Raw genomic sequence first — 23,286 nt, 5'->3', positions numbered from 1 at the left:
CCAGAGGCCAGGTGTCCTCAGGACCTCCTGGTGTCTGCTGTGGCCTTCCAGGCTGGCATGCACTGAGGCAGCCATCCACATGGGTCTCTTTGGTCTAGAGGCCGAATGAGAATGCGCAGTGCGAGGACATCAGTGTGCTGGTTCCCATCTAAGGCTGATGGGATCTAAGGAATGGTGGGGTATTTCTGTTTTTTCTACATGCTTTTCTGTGTTTTCTAATGTCCTAAAGGGAACATCCATTCCTTTTAAAATTAGGAAAAATGTTGCAGAATATCTACTCTCCCTCCGTATTTAAAGACTCCTCCAATTCAGCTGAAGGATACTGCCCCTACCAGGTAGCTCATGCTGTGTGCTGTTGGAACACAAATAGAATGAGGGAGACACGCTCCCTGCTCTCAAGGAGCTTTCAGTCTTGGAATATTCTAGGATGGTGCACGAGAATAAAATAAGCCAGAGGGATGAAGAATTTAGAATTGAGGACAACACGTGTGCCACAAGCAAATGACAAGGCACAGGTGAACTTTTTTTCCTTTTTATGACTACTTTCAACCCATTTCACCCACGCCCTACCCATCTGTGAATTTCTTTTTAATTGGCTCAAAGCAACTTTATTGCTATTGATCAAGACAGACATTACTTACATTGACTTCCAAAATATGAGCTTAAGAGAAATACCTGGATATTGAAGAGGAATATCAGGACTGAAATAACTAAAGGGACAGTGTCATGCATGGCCATAGGCACAAACTATAGTATAAGCATCTTTAAGAAATTATTTAATAACATTTCAACAATAGAGTGAATTTTAATGAGTAAAAATTGTGGAAAAGTATTAGGTATATTTGTGAAAAATTCTTTATATATTTTATCCATTCATCATATCTTTTTCTATCTTCAAAAGCTATTAAGCACTGCCTCCATTATGGCTCCATCAACTCAGACAAAGCAATTTTAAAGTTGTTTTCTTCCCCTTCATTCATTTAACAAGTACGTCTTGCACATTCATTATTCGTAAGATGCTGCACGTGCTCTGGGCGGTGCTTCAGATCTGTGCACTGTGTCCTCAAGAACTCACCATTTCATTGCAGAAGGTAGATTGCACATAATAAAAGTTCTTCTTTTTTTTTTTTTGAGCCCACTCTGATGGCCTAGCAGTTAAAGTTTGATAGTCTCACTGCTTTGGCAGCCCAGGTTCTTTTCCTGGTCTCAAAACCACACCACCTGTCTGTCAGTAGCCATACTGTGGGGTAGGCTCACATAGAAGAACTAGAAGGACTTACAACTAGGATAGACAACCATGCACTGGGGCTTTGGGAGAGAAAAACAAAAAAAGATCTAAATAAGATCAATTCAAAACCCTGCTCTGCATCCTACGGAAGATCCAGGGTCATCAGCAAATGTTAAAAAAAAAAAAAATGAGTTTTTAAAAAACGGATTAAAAAGCCCCAAACTCAGCTGTAGGGATCAGGAAGAGCATCGAGGAAGTGGTGTTAGACAGGTGGGCCTTGAAGGGTGGGCAAGGTGAGGACGGAGGATTAGGAGGGGCAGAGGGTCAGGAGGCAGCGTCCAGGGTGAGGGGCAGGGAGCACAGAATGACGTCCAAGAGCTTGGGCGTTGGGCTCAGTGGGGCCTGGGTCCCCCACTGTGAGCTGGGACTGTCCTGCTGAACGAAACTGCAGTGGGCTCCTGCTCCCCCCTCTCCAGACCTGTGACCTTGGGAATTCATCGAACTTTCTCACACGTGTGAAAGGAGCATAATAAAAACCTCTAGCTCGCTGTGCTGTCCCCAGGAGGAACTAAGACGATGCGTGTGAAGAGGGGAGGACTCGGGACCCACGTGGCTTCTCAGTGACCGTTCATCCATTCATTCATTCAGCGCGTGGTGTTTGGGCCCCTGCTGTGCCAGGCCCTGTGCGTTTCACAGCAGTGAACAAAACCAACGGAAATCCCTCCCTCGTCGAGCTTACGTTATAGTGTGTGTGGGGGGGGGGGGGGCGGGATGGAAAATATGAGAGATAAAAGAACTACAGTTAGGCAGTGATAAAGTGAGTGAGTTAGGCAGTGACAAGTGTGATAAGGACAAATAAAGCAGGGATAGAGATGTATCCGGGTGCCACAGAGGGGAATAGGTGTTACGATTGGTTATCATTTAGTTTGGGTGGGAAACAGGTTATATGATTTGCGGAGAGTAGAAGGACAATGTTTCTGTGATTAAGTTGGGTCTTCGAGCGGTGAGGTGGCTTGAACTGTGCTTCGGGGAGGTAAGGTGGCTGCCCCTGATTCCAGGGTCAAAGGGGCCAGGCAGCAGGGAGGCACCGGCAATGGGAAAGGAGAGCGAAGGCGACTGGGAACCAGCCAGCGGAGGAGGAGGCCTCAGATCGGAGCTGGTGAGCACCAACGTGGGGCGGAATCCATCCTGCTTGTGGGTTCCTTGGCCCGATCGATCAGAGCCAGCCTGGGCTGGGAGAAGTGAGGCAGGTGTGAGTCAAGAGGCGTGAGTCAAGAGGCGTGACAGGGGACTCAGAAAACTTCATCCTCCCAGCTGATCACCTCCCTGGAGCCTGGGGAGGTGAGAGGGGCAGGAAGGTAGACACACAGGAGGCTGGAGGGACATGAAAACGAAGTGAATGTCTCTCTTTCCCACTGGCAAAAAGGTAGTGGGTACACAAAGAGTAGGAGTCATCTTGAGATTTCCCCCAAATCCACAGAGCTAGTCCTTATTGCACCAGTATGGCCGTTTCTGTGGACCACCTGGGCTCTGGAACTCAGGGGACCCAATGCCCTGTCGTGGGAAAGGTGGGGGTCTCACTGTGAGAGGTGCGTTCTCTGGGCGGATTTGCCTTCGGGGTGGCTGTTCGTCTCTTAAACCAAGTGTCAAGAGCGCGGTTATTTGCGGAGGAACTTCGGCCCGCTCTTCAGCCTCTTTCCCAGGGAACTTGGGGAATATTTACCCAGCAGTTCTCAGCAGAGCCTTGCGAGCTGCTGGCGGGCAGGCGCGACTCAGCACAGCAACATGGAGAAGGGAAGGGATCTGGGAACCGAGGGCCTTGTGGGAAATGTAAATTACCACAATGTAAATAAAGAACTTCCCAGTAAACGCGCAAATGAAAAGCAGGCGGCGATCTCCCGGGAATAGCAATCAGGCTCGGCGTGGTTCTGCCTCGCCCGACTCTGACGAGAGATGCCACCCGGAGGCTGCCCGTCTATTTTTAACAGAGGAACCACCTCCGTGTCAGGTGACCGCCCGAGCCACAGAGCAGAGCTCAGTCCTGTGGGAGAGCGGTGTGTCCGGAGCCCTCCCCGACTGGGAGTCCTCTGCCCACAGACGTCCATAAAACCCCTGGACGTGCCCATCTGCCTCTCCAGCCCCTCAGGCGGCCCTTTCACACTCCCCTTTTACAGGGGAGAACACATAACCTACCCCCAACCCAGCCTCTGCTAGCCCACAGAGCCTTTGCATGAATTAGAAAAGGGGCCCATGTACCTTAAATATAAACAGTTTTTATTACAAAAAAAGAAAAGGAGAAAATAAAAGGGGCCCTTCCTGGAGTAACTCTTTTAAGTTAGTACCACCTGAAACCCTGGACGGTTCAGCCCACCACTGCCTGGGGAGCTCTCAGGCCCCAGTGGGCAGCAACCCTAGCAACCCCTGCCCTCTGACCCAGCAAAGAGGCCAGCAACGTCACATCCGATCCACCCCTCCCTCCCTTTCCTGCTTCCCACCCACCACCAAGGTCAGGCAACTGTTCCACATTGTGGGGCCAGGAATTGAGCTTCCTAAGGGGCAGGCAGCAAGGAGAAGTGACTGCAGGTCCCTTCCAGAGCAGAGCTGGGATAGGGTGCCATGACGTAGGCCTGTGCTAATGAGTGTGCCAGGCGAATTTATGTAGGAGGGCTCTCTCCTCTGCTGCTGTAGGACTCAGCCAGGAGGCCTGGAACCTCTGTGCCCACCCACACACTCTCAGATAAGTTGGCGTATGTCTACAATGTAAACAGCACCTCTTCCCAAGACATTGCATCCTTGGGCAGTTCACAACATGAACAACTGTTCATGGATGGCATTTTTGTCCAGGTCACACAGCCTGTGAGTTAGGCTTCACACACAAGCCTCATGGCTTCTAGTGGTCCTCACTAGAGAATTAGTACTTAAGACTAAATCATCTTGAGCTGTATCCTCTTTCTCTGATCCTGCTCCACCTTCACTGCCCAGATGTAGCTTCCCTTGGACCATTGGGGAAGGCCATGTCTAGGGGAGGGAGGAAGATACGGCTCCCCTCAGAGCGCCTTCTTCCCTCTGGAGGAGAAGGGCAGTTCTATTCCCTTAAGCTGCTAACTTCATTAAAAGATATTGATTTGTAAGACACCCGTTGCTGAGGGCTACCCGCCCCTCCCCCCCACCAGCCGCCATGACAGCCTTTGTTCTTGGAACTGGTACCCTTTCATTCCCCATCCGCCATTCCCATCTATTTTATTTCTCATAAAACAGTATTGCTGCAACATCAGGGAGAATTTAAAGAAAAACCATCCGCCATGGTTCCATCTTTGTGGCACAGTTGTCCAATGGTTCTTTCCATGTCCCGTGTTCCCGGGGGCACTTGCCCGTGTGCACGTGTGTTTGTGCGTGGTTGAAGACCTGCTGCACACACACTTTAAGATCCCTGGCTTCTGGAGAGCGGAAGCATTTGGAGACTATCTCCCAGCTCCCCGCGTAGGTGGGGTGGGGCTTGCCGCCTCTCCTCAGGGGGATGTGTTTGTTGGCGGGAACCAAAGGGGAGAAGTGAAGTTTTGTGGACGGTCTTGGGGGTGATTTTATTTTTTATCCACAAGGCAGAGCAAGTGGATCTTGGTCCCGTGGCGATTCTCAGGAACAGACGGCTAGAAACAGATTCGATCAGTGAAAGCTGTTTCCAGAGAGGACGCGCCATCGGTAAATTCCTGCCCTGCCCGCGGTCGGTGGGGGCGCACCTGTCTGCGGGAACCCGTGGGGCCGCGAAGGGGCGGAGGGGCGGTGCCGGCGGGAGCAGGGCGACAGGTGACAGGTGACGGTGCCGGCCGGGCTGCGGTCCTCCCTGGGACGCGCTGCCGCCTGGCTGCCCCCGCGCTGTCTGGGAATGAGGAAGACATCAGTTCCTCAGGGCCAGCTTTCTTTCTAATTAGCGCAAGGAGGATCAGGACCCATATTTGCCCGTGATGGGTGGGCTCGCCCAGGCCGGCGGGGACCGTGACTCAGGGCAGAGGGTCGAGCGTGCCGAGCTGGAGTCGCGAGCTTCCTTAAGGCAGAGACTTTAGACATAAAATGAGCCGTATGCCCCCAGTCCTGGCCCCCTCCCTTTTATCGTCACTGAGGGAGGGAGGCCTGGAGGAGGAAGATTTGTCTCAGGTGACACCCCGCCCACCCCAGCGTAGGGCGTGGCAGGTGAAGGGCAAGCTGGGCGTCAGCCCCCTGAACGCCTCTGCCGGCCCCACTGAAGCTCTTCCCCACCCTGACGTAGCAGCCCCTTCAGCGCTGTGACCTGGCATTCCCTGAGTCCAGACCAGAAGAGTGGCCTGAAATGGCCCCGGGGTGACTCTCGTGGGCAGGGGAATGACAATATCTGTAAGAGTTGAGCCCTGGGGGTGGGTGATCCAGAAGGGGGTTGGTGGAGGTGCTGCTGTGAACGGGGCTGGTAGCTTGCAGGAGGTCAGCCTGTGGTTTCCACATAGCAGAGTCTGGGCCCTCCCGGAAGTTCTGATTTGCAAAGAGGGGCCTTTCTCAGCAGAGGTAGGCAGGTTGTCCCTGCAGCTCTGGGCCAGGCTGGCAGCTCTCTGGGTTCAGGAAGGCGGGGAGTGAGATGGTGTGCAGGGAAGGGCTTGTGGACAGAGGAGCTACACACCCATGCATGCACACGCATGCACCGGCATGCACATGTACCCCTATGCATACATCCACGCACATGCATACGCATCGTCATTGCTGCTAGAGGTGATGGTGACACGGTCGTTTCCAAGGGCTTCTAGCTAGGCAGGAGCATTTTGTTCATTTTCAGTCAGGTGGCACTGTTGTCGGAGAGATTGGGTCCCGGGTTGACCTCACGCCCTCCCTTCCTCTGCCAGGCCTTCTCCCGTCTCCCTCCCCCTTCTCTCCCTCTTGTCCTCCTTCTGCTCTTGTCTGGGGCACTGGGTCCCACACCTGTTTACCTCTTGATTTGCCAGCTTTGGTGACAAAGCATGTGTCACTGGATGTGTGGACACGACCTTGTCTCGTTCAGCCGGTGCAGGGAGGGGAGAACGTGGAGCTGAGCTATACTGGAAAGAGGTGGAGGTGTGTGAAAGGGAACAGAGAGGAGGGCAGCCCCGTCCTGGGCTGGGACCGCGTGGCCTTCCTGCAGTGGCTGCAGAGTGGAAAGGACAGGCAGCAGACATAAATCAAAACCTTGCATCTGCTACTACTGAGCTGTGTGTCCCTGGGGAAATTATGTAAACTCTCTGAGCATTTGTGAAATGGGGATTATGATCCTCCCAGGGCTGTTATGATTAAATGGGTTGAGTAGGGTGAAGCTGGCCAGAAACAGCAAACCCAGGCTGGAGACAGGCACAGAGAGCTCCCGCCCCAGGGCTTTCCTGGCCGAGTGCACTGGGGCATTGTGACAGGGCGTAGACCACACTGTTTCGGGTGTCTTGCTTTTTCGTCTATGTGGACATTTCTATCGTCTTTGCAACTGCCCTGACCATCCAGCTCAGGCGTCCCTCCCCAGGGAGTTCTGCCTGACTGTCCTTGCATGCCCCGTGCTTGCCAGTCATGACTCCAGTGTGTGACGTTCTGCTGTTGACATTCACCCACTGTCTGTCGTGCCCTCCAGGGTGGGGGTCAGGACCGCTTCAATATCTCCAGTTCTGGCCTGAGCACAGGACCGAGGCATTCAGCAAACGCTGTCCAAATGAAAGGCAAAAAACACCCAAAAAACAAAATCCCATAGTTCTTGTCCTCAAGCCACTCAGGGTAGCAGAGGAGACAGACATGATGTCAATTTCAGCCATTTGCTGAGTTCCTACTCTGGGCCAGCCTGTGTCAGCCACACATGCCCCGCCCTTCCCCCCAAGACCCCACTGTAGGTCTAATCTCTCTACAGCGCTGGGAGGGTTCTGGAGGTGCTGTAAGAGCAGAGGCAGACTGTGCCTCAGGGATGGCTCAGAGGAGGTCACAGCTGAGCCAAGTCTTGAAGGGATGATGGAAGTTCACCAGGAGACTGGAATTCCAGGCAGAGGGAACAACATATGCAAAGTTACAGAGGCATGAAAGAATGTGAATGCAAAATGTGACTTGGTTTTCTGAAAGCTAACTCTGGCCAGGTGAGGAGGCTGGATGGATGGAAGGGAGCCAAGTCAAGGGGTGAGCAGTGGTGGGTACAAGGTCCCAGGGCATTCTCCACACAGTGTACCCCTGCTGGCTTTCCCATCTGCTCCAGCCTCAGGCCTCTCCTCCCTACCCCTTCAGCTCCCTTCAGAGGTCCAGAATTTTCTGTCTTGCTGTTAGATTACGTCCAGCTGCAACCAATTTCTGATCGTGGACTGGATGTAAGACTCCAGGCCCTGTGGTCCGAAGACTGAAGGTTGACCTACCTGAGCTTCTGGAAAATGGGTACTCTCAGGAGCTCCGCCTGCCTCAGAGGAACATTGCAAATGACAGGGTGGGTAGGAATGTGCCTCCAAACTAGGGAGGAGAGGACATTCTTCTGTGGGAGCGTCCAATCTTGACTGGAAATGGAAAGAAGGGAGGAGAGGAAACCAACTGGGACCCAAGGGGGAGGGATGGGTGCAGAAAACCAGAGTGAGAGCGAGAGCCGGGCGGGCGGGAGGAGAGGCCCCTCTGCCCTGGGCACTCCGTTCATTCGCTCACTCACTCATTCGTTTGACAAATACTTACCAAGCACCCTCTGCGTGCCAGACTCCGCTGGAGGCACTGGGGATTTGGTGGTGAAGAAGACGCACAAGATTTCTACCTTCACGGAGTTTGCATTCTGACGGGGAAGGCAATAAACCAGCACAATGAATCATTTTAATTTCTGACGATAACAAGTGCTATGGAGAGAAAAGGCTGGGGACGGGGGCGGCGCCTAGGGGGACGGTGCTGCTTCAGATTCGGTGGCTGGGGGCAGGCTGGCTGTGCTGTGGCATCTAAGCAGAGGGCTTGGGGATGGTTAGGAGCACAGCAGATCTGAGACGATCGGGGAGACAGGTCTTCCAGGCAGGGGAACGGCAAATATGAAGGTCCCAGAGTGGGAACATGCTTGGAATGTGTGAGGGCCAGCAAGGAAGCCAGTTTGGTCGGAGCGGAGTGAGTGAGGAGGACAATGGTAGGGGGTAGGGAGGCAGGCCATGGGAAGAACTGTGGATTTTATGCCAAGAATAACAGGAAGATGCTGGAGGGCTTTTGATATAGGAAGATGTATTAGAGTTTTCCAGAGAAACAGAACCAATAGGATATATAGAGATACATAGAAAGAGGTTTATTGTGAGGGACTGACTCATGCAGTTATGTAGACTGAGGAGTTCCAGGATCTGCCATCTGCAAGCTGGAGGCCCAGGAAAGCAGGTGATAGAATTCAGTCCTAGTGCGAAGGCCTGGGAATCAAAAGCACTGATGTCCGAGGGCAGAAGGTGAATGTCCCAGCTCAAGAAGAGAGAGTGAATTCGCCCTTCCTCTGCCTTTCTGTTCTCTTCAGTCCCTCGCCGGTTTGGATGATGCCCGCCCACACCCTACCCCCCAGTGTGATGGCATTAGGAGGTGGCGCCTTTGGAAAGTGATCAGGATTAGGTGAGGTCATGACGGAAGGGCCCCGGTGAATGGGATTAGTGCTGTTTTTAGAGTCAGGAGAGAGCTTCTTTCCTGTCCCTGTCATGTGAGGATACAGTGAGGAGTCGGCAGTCTCCCAACCAGAAAAGGGCTCTCACCAGAACCCAACTGTACCGACCTCCTAATCTTGGACTTCCAGCCTCCAGAACTGCGTGAATAAATTTCTGTTGTTGGTAAGCCACAGGCTATGGTATTTTTGTTACAGCAACCAACCCTAATGGGTTAAGACACCTGGGCAGCTGTAGGGCTTGGAGACAGAAACTTGGTAGTCTTCAGTGTGTAGATGATATTAAAAGCCATGGTCTGGATGAGACCATTTAGGGGAAGAATAAAGAGGAGGCAGCAGGGAGATCTGAGTGGTCACCGAGCCAGAGGAAACCTGGAAGGATGTCTGGGAACCAAGGAAAGAAAGGATTCCAACAGATAGAGAGTGACCAACTGAATTAGATGTTGCTACAAGGCCAAGTAAGATGGGTGCTGGGAGCTGAACCCCTGACTTGGGATGACTAAGGGCTGTGCTGACTTTTGACAAGAGTGATTTTGGTGGGAGGTATGAACAAAAGCTTGACTGGAGAGAATGGCAGGTGATGGCAGGGACTACTGACTGTTTATTTCAGATGTTCTGCTCCAAGGGGAAGCTGAGAAATAAAGGGTGGGAGCTGGAGGGACTGTGAGGTCAAAGGTGGTTCTCATTTTTGAAGGTGGGAAATACCACAGCACGCTTCCATGCGGATGGGCATGAGCCAGACGAGAGAGCCATTGATGGTGCAGGAAAGAGTGGGGAGAGTTGCTGAGTCCCTGCACAGGCACTGGGGAACAGGGCCAGCTGGGAGTGTGACTGTCCATCCTCGGGGACAGGAGGGAAGGCGGAGTGCAGGGTACATGTGTGAGTGGTTGGTAGATGTGGTCTTGGGAGGAGGGTAGTTCTCTACCAAACAGCTCTTCTCTTTGAAAGAATAATGTCTCTGTCTATTGCCTCTTCCCTGAGAGCTTCTCTCCTCTTCCTCAATGGCCTGTTGGGGATCCCAAAAGGCGGGGTGCATTTTTTTATAAAGAGAAAGTTGCTTCCCCACTCCTTTCCTCTCCATCCCATCACTTTTCTGTCCCTTGGACTCAGCTGGGGACCTAAAACACGTTTCTGTTAACACACCTGTCTTTTTCTCATTGTTCTTCATAGAGTTGTAGACTGGCAGAGCTGGAGGGACCTCCGAGGCCACCCAGCCAGTTCCACCCCTTTATTTTTACAGATGAGGAGTCGTGGCTCTGAGAGACCAAGTGACTCTCGCCAGCCAGGACTTTGATATGAACACCACTATTGCTGAGTTCAGCCATAATCGCAACACCAGCCGATGGCTGGACGTACACCTGGAATGACGTCATTGCTCTGTTGCTGATGCTGCACTCTTGCCCTACCTGTACCTGGCATGTTCTCTATGCTACTTAGCCCAGCATCAGTGAACCAGTCCCGGACGAGGCCTATATTACAGATCTCACAGATCAGACCGTGGATGTCATGCTAGCCACTGCAGCCCCAGACCTGGGGGGGATGGGAAACTACTCCCGGCTTTCCTTTGCAGATATTTACATTCTGCAAGTGAAAACCCTGAGGAACTGAGGAACAGAACATATTGCTCAAGGTCACAGAACAACTACTGGTGGACACCTGCTATCTCGATGGCTACAGCAACAGGCCCTGAGAAGGCAGCAGATGCTGTAATTCCTAGTTGGCAATGGTAAACTGAGGCACAGAAGAGGAAAGCGGCCTCTTCAGCTGCCCTGTGGGGGCACCAGGCAGGAGGACTCAGTCTTTCCGTGGTTGCCTTGTGTTGACTGTAGTTGTCCCTTGGTGATTCTTAAAGGATTTTTAAAGGTAAATAGAAAATGATGATAGAAGACTCTGCCCATCAGTTTGGCTAGCTTTTTCTTTTTCTTTCTTATTTCTCATCCATTACTAGAAGAAGGTATTAGCCATTCCATTTTGGTTTTATCAGGCCTGTGTGTCCCTTGGAGCTGCCCTTGCAAGCCGCCGGAGAAGTGGGAGCATCCACAGGTTTGCATTTCTGTCCTGCAGAGGAGGGTTTGATCACCAAGGCTGCTCTGTGGCCTGTTGTTTAGTTTCCTTCTCTCAGACTTCCCAGCAAAGAATGGGTGGCGATGGTGTTGGCAGATCCGGCTGGCCCTGCCAGGTTTGGGTCTTCAGGCTGTTCTCTCTCCTGGGCACAGGGCTGCCCCTGGGCGGTGCTAACCGCAGCCCCTGCAGAGAGGCACAGGGAGCAGCAGCCGGCCCCCAGCCCAGGGCTGTGTTCTAAGCGTCTGGTTCCACTTCAGGCATCGATCTCTCTGCAAATACATAATGCACAGCACCAACCACCTCTGAGCCCTTCTGCCCGATCCTGAGAAAGGGGGAACAGATAGAGGTTTTGGCTACACCAAGTAAGAATAAAGCGAGGCAGTGAGGGAGGCCAAGAGAAGATTTCGTGAAGCCAGTCGTTCCGTTCTAGCCATGAGAACCCCAGATGAGACTTTTTTTTTTTTTTTTTTTTTTTTAAAGATTTTATTTTTTTTCCTTTTTCTCCCCAAAGCCCCCCGGTACATAGTTGTGTATTCTTCGTTGTGGGTTCTTCTAGTTGTGGCATGTGGGACGCTGCCTCAGCGTGGTCTGATGAGCAGTGCCATGTCCGCGCCCAGGATTCGAACTAACGAAACACTGGGCCGCCTGCAGCGGAGCGCGCGAACTTAACCACTCGGCCACGGGGCCAGCCCCCCCAGATGAGACTTTTACAAGAAGAAGCTGCCGCGCAGAAGCCGGGCAACAGAGCGTCCATTCCCAGGGAGAGCTTCTGAGCTCCCCAAAGCCCAGAGCCATTTACTCTCCCCAGGAAAGTTTCCTGCCACAAAAGCCAGCCACTTCTGCAGCGTGACCTCCAAAATGACAGCTGGGGTGGCAGTCACAAGGATCTTGTCCTGACTCATCCCCAGCAGATGCCCTGTTGATCCCATTGATAAAAGCTCGCAGCCACCGCCGCCACTGTGCGCCTGGGCAGCCAGCCAAGCAGGGCTTCATTCACTGACAGGCGGCCGGGCCGGGGGGAGTGGGGTAGGGAGGTGCAGGGGGACACAGGCCAGGGAGCAGCTGAGCAGAGGCCCCGGTCTGGCCCAGGACTAAGTGAGCCAGGGGCATCGGCCAAGGGGTGGCCACCTGCAGGTTGGGGCTCCGCAGGACGGGAAGTAGCCCAACTCCTGAAGGCCACAGGTCTGCTCAAGAATCCAAGAGTAACCCAGACAGGGTACCCCCGCCCATGGCTTCCTGGGCCTGCAAAAGGCCTCTGGGAACGACTGGATCAGTTCTTCCCAAACCTTGGGGCTCGTGAGAATCACCTGGGGTGCTTGTAAAATACAGATTTCCAAGTCCCACTTGGAAAACGCGCCCTTGAGGAGTTGGCCCCAGGAATCTGTATCTTTAACACATTCTCCAGATGTTTCTCAGGGTCCGTGCAGTCCTGGCCTGGCCTTTGGGGACCACTGTAGAGGCTGCACCCTCTTCCAGGTGCCAAGGCAGGACTCAAGTCGAAGCCATCTAGGAAACTTGCCGGACTCTACAGCTGCTCATGGGCATAGACTTTTGGGACCTACAGATCCTTTCAGTTTCGATCCTGCAACCATCTCGTTGTGGGTGTGGTAGGAAAATTGTACAGTGCACCCCTGGCCCAAGAAGGTACTGCCCTGTCACTCTCGATCCTATTGCTACCAAACCCGAAGCGAGGTCCCTCACCTGCCCGCAGCAAGCCAAGCTGTGACACCTGGTGTCGTGGAAGAAAGCAGGAATTTTACTGCAAGGTGCTGAGCAAGGAGAACGGGCAGCTAACGCTGTCATGCCAAACTCCCCGAAAAGCTACAAGCAAGGGTTTTTATTTAGGGCTTTAGGTAGGGGAGGGGAAGCATGTGGCCTTGGGGGCTGAAGTTTTAGAAGTCCTCTTTGCAGGCACGACTTTCACATTTCTTCACCGGCCGCACATGCAAATTTGGCGGTGTGTGTGGGGGGCGGTGTGTGTGTTACATGTGGTGGATTTTTGGTCTGTGATGTCTAAGTTTACAGTCAGTCCTTGTAGCTTCTCAGTGCTCCCGCGAGATGCTGGGTCAGGTGGGGGCTGTCAGCTGTCCACCTGCTGTTCTGCAAGGCGAGCTCAGGAACTTTGATACTTGGTTTCCACATCATCCTTGTTGGTAGGAGGCTCCGTTTCACCTGAATCCAGGGAAATTTCAACTCTTTCGTTCTGGGTTTCACTATTACCTGGTGTTAATATATATGTGGCCCTTATCACTCTCTGAAACACTTTATTACTTGCTTACTGGTTAGTTGTCTATCTCCTGCTGTTGAAACTGTGTTTCCACAAAAGCAGGGGCCTCTTCTGTGCTGCTGACTGCTGTCTGCCTAAGACCCAGAAACGAGCTGGCATGTCCCTGGGCCTCTATCCCTGCTTGTGTGTTGGATTTGGTTTACAAGATACAAGAGGCTCTCCAGAAATCTCCCAGAGCTGCCTGGGTTTTCAGGGAAGCACCGGCACTCGCTGTCCCTCTGCCCCTCTTTAGCGAGAGCAGGCGGGGGTCCCTCCAGAGGCCAGGGCATTTCAGCTCCTCCCAGTGACAGGGCGTCCCACAGGGCCTGGGGGGTGGCTTTTATTTGTTTAGTTGGTTGTTTTTTAAATGAGTCTCCCTGCAAAATGTTATGTATATCTTACTCAAGTCTTGACTCGATGACATTCCTGGAACAAAGAGACGTTCTTTAGGCCCTACCCACGATCCACACCTCCACTCGCTGAACGTCGATAGTCACGTGGAGAGAGCTCTGCGTGGGCTTCTGCAAGTCTGAAACCATCTCGTCACCGGGCACAGAGGTGCTGGTGGGCGGGGAGTGAGGGGGGGGGAGGCCGCCACGGAGATGGGAGATGGTGGTCTCCCTTCCCGCCAGGGAGAACCCAACTTCCTTTCTGCCTGATGTGCTCTCAACAGCCTGTTTTGCAGAACCACAGGCAAAGTTGAAAATAAAGACAGAATACCGGTTGCTAATGGGGTGTTAGGAGCAACTGAGAAGGTTCCAAGTTCAGCCCTACAGTCCACGTAGGCGCTAGATTTCCACGTGGCTGAGTGTCGCTGGAGCAACACGTGGCATGCGGCTACTGCTTTGCCTGAGTGTGGGGTGTGTGTGTGTGTATGTGTGTGTGTGTGTGTGTGTATGAGAGAGAGAGAGACAGTCCCGTTGTCATCACTGGGTTGTGGAAGAGGCGGTGCTGTTCCATGCAGGAGTCAGGAGAACCCAGGCTTGGGGTCCAGGCCGCCCTCTGAGAACCTTCTGAGGAAAGCGTTAAACCTCTCCAAGCTCAGGGTCCCATCGGTACAGCTGGGACTTGCCCGCCAGTCATGGGGGTGTTGTGAGGAATAACAGAAAAGTATTCACTTAGCAGAGTTCCTGGGACCACGTAACTCTGTTTTTGCTCTTGCTATGGCTATCATTTGGGTGTGTGTGTGTGTGTGTGTGTGTGTGTGGTAAAATATACATAAAGTCACCATGTTAAACATGTTTAACTGCACAGTTCAGTGGCATTGAGTACATTCACATTGTTGTACAAACATCACTACCATCCATCTCCAGAACTTTTCATTTTCCCAAACTGAAATTCTGTCCCAATTAAACAATTCCCCAGTGCCCTCTGCCCCCAGCCCCTGGCAACCCCCATTCTCCCTTCTGTCTCTATGAATGTGACTACTCTACGTACCTCATATAAGTGAATCGTACAGAGTTTGTCCTTTCGTGCCTGTTTTATTTCACTGAGCATAATGACCTCGAGGTTCATCCATGTTGAAATGTGTCAGAATTTCCTCCCTTTTTAAGGCTTAATAATCTCCCACTGTGTGGATATACCACATTTTGTTTATCCATTCATCCTTTGATTGACATTTGGGTTGCTTCTACCTTTTGGCTATTGCAAATAAGGCTGCTATGAACACAGGTGTGCAAATACCTCTTCGAGTCCTGGCTTTCCATTTTTCTGGGTCTATACCAGAAGAGCAATTGCTGAATCATATCGTAATTCTATGTTTAACTTTTTGGGGAACCATCATACTGTTTTCCACAAAATGTACTGTTTTACCGTCCCACCAACAGTGTACCAGTGTTCCAATTTCTTCACATCCTTGCCCAAACTTATTTCCTGTTTTTTTAAAAAAATAATAGTCATCTTATGGCTATTGTTTTTTAAGTTACTAGTGTTGAGACATAGTAAACGTTTCTTTTTTTCCATGTTTCTTGGTGGGATCCACTAAGCCATACCAGTGTACTGTGTGTGGTGGAGACCACAGAAATTCAGTAAAGAAGGGGAGCGGGAAGAAGACGGGATGAGAGGAGCACTGTGTAATTTATCGAGAGCTAAGTATTACGTAATTTGTGGAATGTGTAGAAGGTACACACTGATGCGGAGTGCACACTGCTGGAGGTGTGTGGCGGCTGCCCCGTGAGTGCGTGTTGGGCGGACTAGGCATCAGTCTGGGAGGAAGAACTAGCATTTATCAAGTGCCAATAAGCTGTCAGACCCAATGCTGGGCATTTACTCCTCCTGGTAACTGTGTTTTGGAGGAAGTGATGAGTCTATGTACAAATGAGAAAATTGAGGCCCAGGAAAACTGGTGAGGAGCCAGTGTTCCCGTGGCTGGTGAGGGGCAGAGTCGGGATTTGAACCCAGGCCCTCCGTCTCCACATTGGAACTGAGGAGGCCACCACATTTGTGCCTGCCCTGGCCTTAATGCATAACCTGACCATAGACAAGTTGTTCTCTCTTCTGAGCCTTGATGTCCTCATCAGTGACGTGGGGGTGGAATGGAGAGCCATTTGAGCCCCAAGGTCCTCTGCTTCTGTGGGGCTCTGCCCTCCACCTCATCTTGGGAGAACTTAGGCCTTTGGGCTGGGCAGGGAGGGGCCACCACGTCCCTGCCCAGCCATGAGCTCGAGGGGCCCACAATCATGTGCAGGTGTGTGCAATGGCAGGAAAGGCCCAGCCAACAAGAAAGTCTAAATGAGGATCACCTGAAGAGCCTTCTGGACACGTCTACAGGCACTGGCCCGGCATCGGGGGCTCGGCTTGCTGCCCAGCTGCAGCCCTAGTCTCAGGCTGGTGGCCTCCATCTCCCAGACCCAGACTTTCCTCCTGTGGCTGATGATGAGGAGGAGGAGGAGGCGGAGGATGGCTAGACTTTCTGGAGTGTTTACCATTTCTAACAATAAGCACTAGAGATGAATTATTTAGTTTAACCTCCCAATAACGAACTCTGTGAGGTAGGTAGTGGTGGGATCCCTTTGCTACAGAAGAAACGGAAGCCTAGAGTAGTTATGCAACAGTCCCACAGACCCCAGGATGGAGGGGCCGGATTTGAGGACCTGCCCTTCCTCTGCTGCTGGCATTACTGGGACAATCAGAACCAAGCTGATGTAAGAACATATATAAGAGTGACTTCCGGGTGGAAAATGTAATGCAAAGAACAAACAAGGTACTTTTATGGGTAAACAAAGACCAGTGGAGTTGAGGGTAGAAAGCTAACGTCTTGTAGAAGCTGTTTATCCGCCCCAATCCTCAGTTTGCTCATCTGTAAAATCAAAAAACCACTGCACCCCCAGCTCATGAGACAGAGTTGGTGGGAGGGTGATGTGAGAGAACAATTCTAGCCTTGCTTAAAAAGCCATAAAGCACAGTCCATGCTGGCTGATGACAGAGAGAGGCCTGGGGGCCAGGCCATCAGTGGGAACGCTCATTCGTTTGGTAGAAGTTTCCTGGGCTGACTCTGTCGAAAGGAGGTGACATTCAAAGATGTCCGAGACCCGGTCTCTGCCCTCCGGGAGCTGTTTGGATGGCGGGCAAAGAGACCAAGGCACACATAACCAAAAACCAACTCCTCAAGGCAGAGAGTGCGAAGTTTCTCGAAGGCGGAACCTCCAGAGAGCCTGAGGTAGGTTTGGGAGGAAGAAGTCAGGGCAGGCTGCCTGCAGGAGGCGGGCAGCCTGGGAGGGAGAGGGTTGATTTCCGATTTCCATAGACATGCAGCGTGGGAGCTGAGTGCTCACTGTGCCCCATCTGGGAGACTCGTTCCCCCACCCCACTTCTCATCCTTGTCTCTGCTGGGAGTCCTCCTGCTAAGAGCGGTCATCTTCTTTTCCTCCTCTTCTTCAGCAGAGGTGCACTGGGCATGTATTATTATGATAATTAAGTTAATATTTTATATTTTATAGGCTTAAATCTTTCATTCTCCCATAATGCACGGAGTCCCTGGGGAACCCAGAGTGCTCCGAGAACTCCATGGAGGTCCCAACTGAAAAGAAGCTCCGCTGGGTGAGCCTCAGCTGCCCAGGGCTGGTGAGGGGGCACCGCCATGCCCAGAGATCTAGCAGGACGACGCACAGGCTGTCCCAGCCTCTGCGTTACAGTCTGGCTGCTGGGCCAAGCTCAGCCCCGGGCTAGCTGGCAGCGCTGGCCGGTCTCCACCCATGTCTGCGGAGTTCCGGAGACCTGTCAGGGGAAGGATCGTGTGGGGCCTCCTCCTCAGGCCCCGGGGGCTAGGCGTTCCTGGGGGAGCTGCTCCCACTTCTGCAATGGCAGGGGCTGTGACAGCACCCACTTCGGGGACCCTAGTGTTAGTAGTAAATCGACAAAATGGTGTGAAGTGAAAAGGGCAGAGGGCAGAACAGTGTGTTTCCAATACGTCCTAGGGATAAAAAGAGGGGAAGGTGGGACAGTGTATGTGTATTTGCTCATATCCGCATAAAGGACCTCTGCAGAGTCAGAGTATGGGGGCGGGGTGTGGGGTGGCCAGAGGACTTTATACACACACATATATATTTACAATATGTGTGTGACTGTACACTCAAACATGTATATGTAGGTATATATATAAATTTTTGAACAATTTGATTATATTAAATAGTACATTAAAACCATTTTTATTGTCTTCTTCACCAATAGTGTGAGGCCCCCGGGGCTTCTGCGCCCTGGCCTGGGCCAGGTGGAAGGGGGCTTGCCTTCAAGCCTTGCCAAACCCCCCCACTGCCCAGGGCTCTGGGCCCTGGGCCCCACTCCTCTCCCTCCAGCCTCCTGCGTCTGTCCCCTGGGACTTGGCTTCCCTCACAGCTCCCTGTCCCCCAACTCAGCTCCCCACCTTTCCTGCTTTCTGACCTGCATCTTCCACATCAACCCCCGTGCTCACCTGTCTCCTCCACCCGGCTGCTCAGCAGGTCTGTCAAATCCATTTGTTCTGAGATGTTCACAGCCGTGGATGACACATGTCAACCAGACAGCACCCCCAGCCCCGACTGTGATAGTAATCCGTTCTCATGGGATAAAACATCCATTTCTAAATGGCCCGCCATCAACTGCCCGCTACCCCGAGATCAACTGTCAACTCTTTCGTTCCTCTCCTTTGCTTTGCCAACATTTGCAAAGTCAACATTATTTTCAAAGCTAAGTTGATATCATGCCCTTCCTATAATTTTCTGTTTTGCTTGTTTTCCCTGAATATTGTTATAAGCATTCTCCAAGTTTTTATAAACTCCTCGTCAATAGCATTTCTAAAATTTATCATAGAGATGTATGTACATCGAACTCCCTAATTTCTAAACAGCGTTTACACTCCGACCCTGGCCGGGGCAGTAACCATACCTCAAATGCTTGTGGAGGGGATGGAACGTGCTGATGTCCATAAAGGGCCTGGACCTCCATCAAGCCTGGAGCAGACGTCCGAAAAATTCCCTGCGGATCCTCTTGACCAATACACCCACCTGAATCTAGGAGTCTTCTTCAGGCCTCCAACACTAAGGTCTGGTGTTCCCTGTGAGAAAGTGACAGTTGTGACCAGTGATTCCCATCCGACAGGAGGCCACTGGAGCCCAAGGAAGGAAGGAAGGAAGGAAGGGGCCCATTTCTGAGGAAGGGAAGTGGAAAGGGGGGCACCTTTGCCTGTCTGCCCCCTCTCCTGGGCTTCTCATTGCACGGCCTCGTTCTTCTTCATACTTCCTCACCTCCCTCAACTGAGGGAGGCGGAGGCCTGGCTGGAGCGGGGGTGGGAAAGGTGAGCACTTACTCAAGGGCGGGGAACTCCAGGCCTGGGGGCATGAATAATTCAGTGTATCAGCAGTCAGCAACCTATGCTTTTGAGGAGTGAATGGGAAGCTTGTTCTGCTGAGGGGCTGACATCCTTTTGCTCTTTGGGGAGCAGCTTTTCCCTGTTCCATGGAACTCTGGCGTGAGCTGCCTTGGTCAGCTTGTTGAGCGGGAGCTGTATGCGCAGGTAGGGCCTTGGACATTTGCTCATTCATTCAGCAAACATGTATGCAACCACTTGCTGTCCTGGGGGCTGTGCTAGGGAGGGGTGAATACAAATAAGAGTTGGGTGCAAGTCCTTGGGGAGGGTGTGTGGTCATCACGGGGGCCCAGCCAGCCACCAGTGCCGACATCTCCCCGCCTCACACCGAACAATCTCATTCCTCCTGCTCACCTTGGACATTGAGGTGGTCTCCACTCCGAGTCCTTTGTTGGCACCTGCCATGTCGCCATCTAGGCGCCATTGTCTTCATCTGTAAAAGGACAAAGGTATGCAGAGGTCCCTCATGGTCCCTCCAGTAAGCGCTCATCCAACACACACAGGCCGTGTCTGGTAAGACGGGGGCGTGGCCTCAGCCCACCCAGGGTTGTGTAGGCTCTCCAAAGCTGCAGAGCTTCTGCCTCCAGGCTTTATCAGTCCGGTCACTCTGTTGCCCTCACAGGTCCTCAAGTTCTCTCCTTCCGTGTGCCTCCCTCTGCCTTTTGAATCCATGCTTTGCCTCCTTTCTGTTTCAGATCTGTTAAGTTAGCTCTGAACTGGATTTTTATGACTTGAATACTTGGCATGTTTCCTCCTCTTGGCTTTTCATTGGTGAAGCAGGTGAGCTGAGCGGGTCCTTTCCTTCTTGGGCCTCTGTAGCAGCTTTTACTCTTCAGGCTTTTTCTTGCTTGAGTTTGCTTGGATCTCGCTGGCTCCAGCTGGGTTCTGGGTCCTCCCTGAACAAGCTGCTGTGGCCAGGGGAACATGAGCTCCGAGCGGCCACATCTCAGTGACCTGCATTCCCTGAAGTGGAGAGTGGAGGGTGAACTGAGAGTTGGGAGTGTGGGGAGGCTCCTTACTGGAAAATGGGTGAACGGAACCAGGGAGCTAAAGCAACAGAAACCCGCCTAACGCCCTCTGGCCAAACTGAACAAAACTAATTATTTCTCCAAATCCACAAAGGACGAAAATCACTAAATTTATTAAATGACTAAAACTACTTCTCTGAGTTCCTGAAATATCCTCTTCCCCTCTCCCCTTAATTTATTAGTGTCCTCACGCCCCACAACAAATCTTTTCCTGCTCTTTGGTTTAATTATACTTAAAATACCTGTGTGACCTTGGGTGAATCCCATGACCTCATGGGGATTCAGATCCCTTATCTATAAAATGAGAGGGTTGGCCCAAATTATTAATTTTCTAACATTTTAAAAGCAGAGGCATCTTTTTCTCAAATTAAATCCCACACAAAGTCCCAAAATGCAAAATAGATATGAGTTATGTTGTTTGTATAAAAAAGGGCTCCATAAGTTAAAACTTAGAATATTCACTTTTTATTAAATAGGTAAATGAGAAAAAAATGGATCTATTCTGACAACACACAGATTTGAAATCTTGGGTTATAATCATATACTTATCAGTCTTGGCATTCAATTATTCCATTTTACATGTGTGTAACCCAGTTTCAAGAAAATTCTGATCAGCTGAAGTCAATAGTTGTAAATGGTGAGGGCTCCATTTACGTTACAGCTCCATTCCAGCAGCTCAACTTATAATTGTTGAGCTGTTTCCTCTTCAGTGAAACAGATCCAGAAACTTGACAGAGGAATAGTGGATAATTTTTTAGCATCACTAAACGACATCCGTTCCTTATCATAAATGTGAATGGGATAATAATAAATAGAAAAGGCGTTGACGTTATCTGTGAGATGATGACGCGTGACGGGTTGTACATTCTCTGTGATTGCACAGCTGGCTTTCACACCCAGTCTGGGAGGCATCTCGAGCGTACATACGCCTGGCACTCACTGAGCACAGCGCACAGGAGCTGTCTTCCTGTGCTGGCAACGCGTCTAACAGGATTGGGCGTGCACAGCTCTATGCACACAGAAGACCTCCGTGCAGTCACAGCCGTCTTCCAGGGAGTTCAAACATGAGAGGCTCCAGGCCTGGCCTGCACAAATGTGGCATAAGCCGGTGGCCCAAGTTAATGGTACTGGCGGCTTCCAAGGTGTGAAAATTTGGAACGTAACTAAGAGCGAAAGGACTGTTTTTTATTGTGGTCTAAAAACATAGTTATATCAACCTAATAAAACTTGCCTCCAACTTCTGTTGAACCCCCAAAAGAATCCCCTAAAATCTTGAGAGCAATGTTTCTCAAATTTTAGCATGGGTCAGGTTTACCGAGCTAAATTATCAAAATGTAGTGTGCCATCTCCTAGGGTTTGTTGAAATACAGATTCCTGGGCCACAGCCCCCGGGATTCTGCCTCAGCAGGTCTGGGGTGGAGCCTGGGAATTCGCATTCATAACCAGCTCCCAGGTGATGCTGACACTGCTGGTCCACACTCAGTAGTGAGATTCACGTTCAGCCACTTACTTTAAACATGTGATTCGCTGAGGCAGGATCCAGAGTGGATTCCTCTAGTCCCCTCCTGTTATCTAGGCTAGATGGCCGTCTAGGATTGGGACTAGAAACTTTCTGAGAATCCCATGAGCTCTGACATGCTCTTTTCCCTGCCCGTAAGGAAGGCACTTTCGCAGGTAACTGCTCAGCAGACACAGGAGCGCCAGATGTGGCGTGAGACCTACCATTTTTCCTTGCTGTGAGCGGTGGCACTTCAAGGAAACCACTTACCTCTCTGTCCTCAGTTTCCTCATATGACACATCAACTCATTCATCTCCTCCCTGCCTCCCCCACAGGATGATGGATCTGAAAGTGTTTTGTAAATAACCCATCACTGTCTGCACACATGGAAGGAGCCGTTACTATCAATATCTGTGAAATCCTTATTCATGCTATTTCTGGGCAGAACAAGATATTTCAGGCCTCTGAATTCTTCAGCAAGAACCCCAAGTTGCAGCTCAGGTTCCGGAAGTTTGGCTCCAGAGCAGAACTGGCTCTCAGCCCTCTGTGTCCCTCTCCAGGGTGCCCTCTGTGTGGATGCTCCGAGCCTCGGCTCACCTCCTTAGGATCCTTTCCCCCTTGGAGGTTGGACGAGCCTGTCTAGGGGCAGAGACCTGCCTTGGTCCTCTATCTCTCCCGGGCGCACTTCACTCAGGGTCTGAAGCAAAGCACTCCATCTGTTTGATCTCCTGGCTCCTGTGGGCCTGGGGAGGGGCCTCAGCTGCTGCACCCCAAGAAGGTGATTTGATGATACTGCTGATGCTGGCAGTGATGCCGATGGTGCGGGCTGGAAATGGGGTGCTACGTCATCGTTGTCATCGTCATCATCATCATCCAAGCAGCCACCAGGTAGCTTGTCCCCAGGCTGGGCACTGGGCTGTATTTGTCATCCTTTGTCTCTGGACCTCAGGGCAGCCCCTGAAGGTAAGTATCATCATCCGCAGTCTAGAGATGCAGAGACTGAGGCTCGGAGAGAATGCGTCACTGGCCCAAGGTGACGCTGCTACTAAATGTGTATGGATCTGAAACTCGGAGTCTTTGGAGCACCAGCTGGTGCTACCACCTCCTTCTCCCACCTTGCCTCTCAAGGTTTGGCCAGCACATTAGCAACATACCCTGGGAGAAGCCCGTCATATTCATTATTGCAAGGAAACAGGCAAGGCTGGCCTGGGATGTACAGAGATGGGTGTGCTGGGTCAGGACAGAGCACAGAGCAGCCCTGGCCATTAATGTCACATACACACCCTTTCAACCTGTCACCCTTGTCCCCATCAAAGGCAAGAGGGAGGGTGGACAGGCCTAGGCAGTTTGCACCTGGGGCCTGGCAACCATTGGCCTCCCCAGTTGCTGGCATCGTTAGGAGCCTGAGCTCAGGGCTAAGGTCATCTCCCATTCCATCCAGTTTTAAGCTGCTGTCCGGCTGACCTTCCTCAGATGCACGCCACTCCCCTCCTGGAAAGCCTCCCAGGGCTCCCTGTTCCTTATAAGGTAAAAGCCGAGCTGCTGAGCCCAGCACCGGGCCGTGTTGTCTGGCTCCCCAGCCTGGGCCGCATGTGGCCCTGGCCCACTGGAGCTCTGGACATGGACCTGCTTCCCATTTCCCATAAATGTCCTCAGCCTTTTGCCTTTGTGCCTTTGCTCATGCTGTTCTCTCTGTCTGCGGTGTCCTTCTCTCTTTGTTTGGCAAATTCTGCTCATCCTGCAAAGC

The 23,286-nt window shown here is 51.7% G+C and overlaps 1 protein-coding gene and 1 long non-coding RNA gene across 2 annotated transcripts in view; both read left to right on the top strand.

Annotated features, from left to right (window-relative positions):
* XKR6 (XK related 6) overlaps positions 1–23,286 on the top strand; it is a 310,197-nt gene that overhangs the window by 165,307 nt on the left and 121,604 nt on the right. The window lies entirely within an intron of this gene.
* Positions 1,950–10,731, top strand: LOC139078790 (uncharacterized). The gene is made up of 5 exons (XR_011531908.1): positions 1,950–2,045; positions 2,287–2,387; positions 4,828–4,927; positions 7,514–7,667; positions 10,081–10,731. It is a non-coding gene; the product is annotated as an uncharacterized lncRNA (long non-coding RNA).

Source organism: Equus przewalskii, chromosome 2 (genome assembly GCF_037783145.1).
Source record: "Equus przewalskii isolate Varuska chromosome 2, EquPr2, whole genome shotgun sequence".
NCBI classification, from domain to species: domain Eukaryota; kingdom Metazoa; phylum Chordata; class Mammalia; order Perissodactyla; family Equidae; genus Equus; species Equus przewalskii.
The sequence above is the reverse complement of the archived record's forward strand: the minus strand, read 5'-3'. Positions and strand labels throughout refer to the sequence as shown.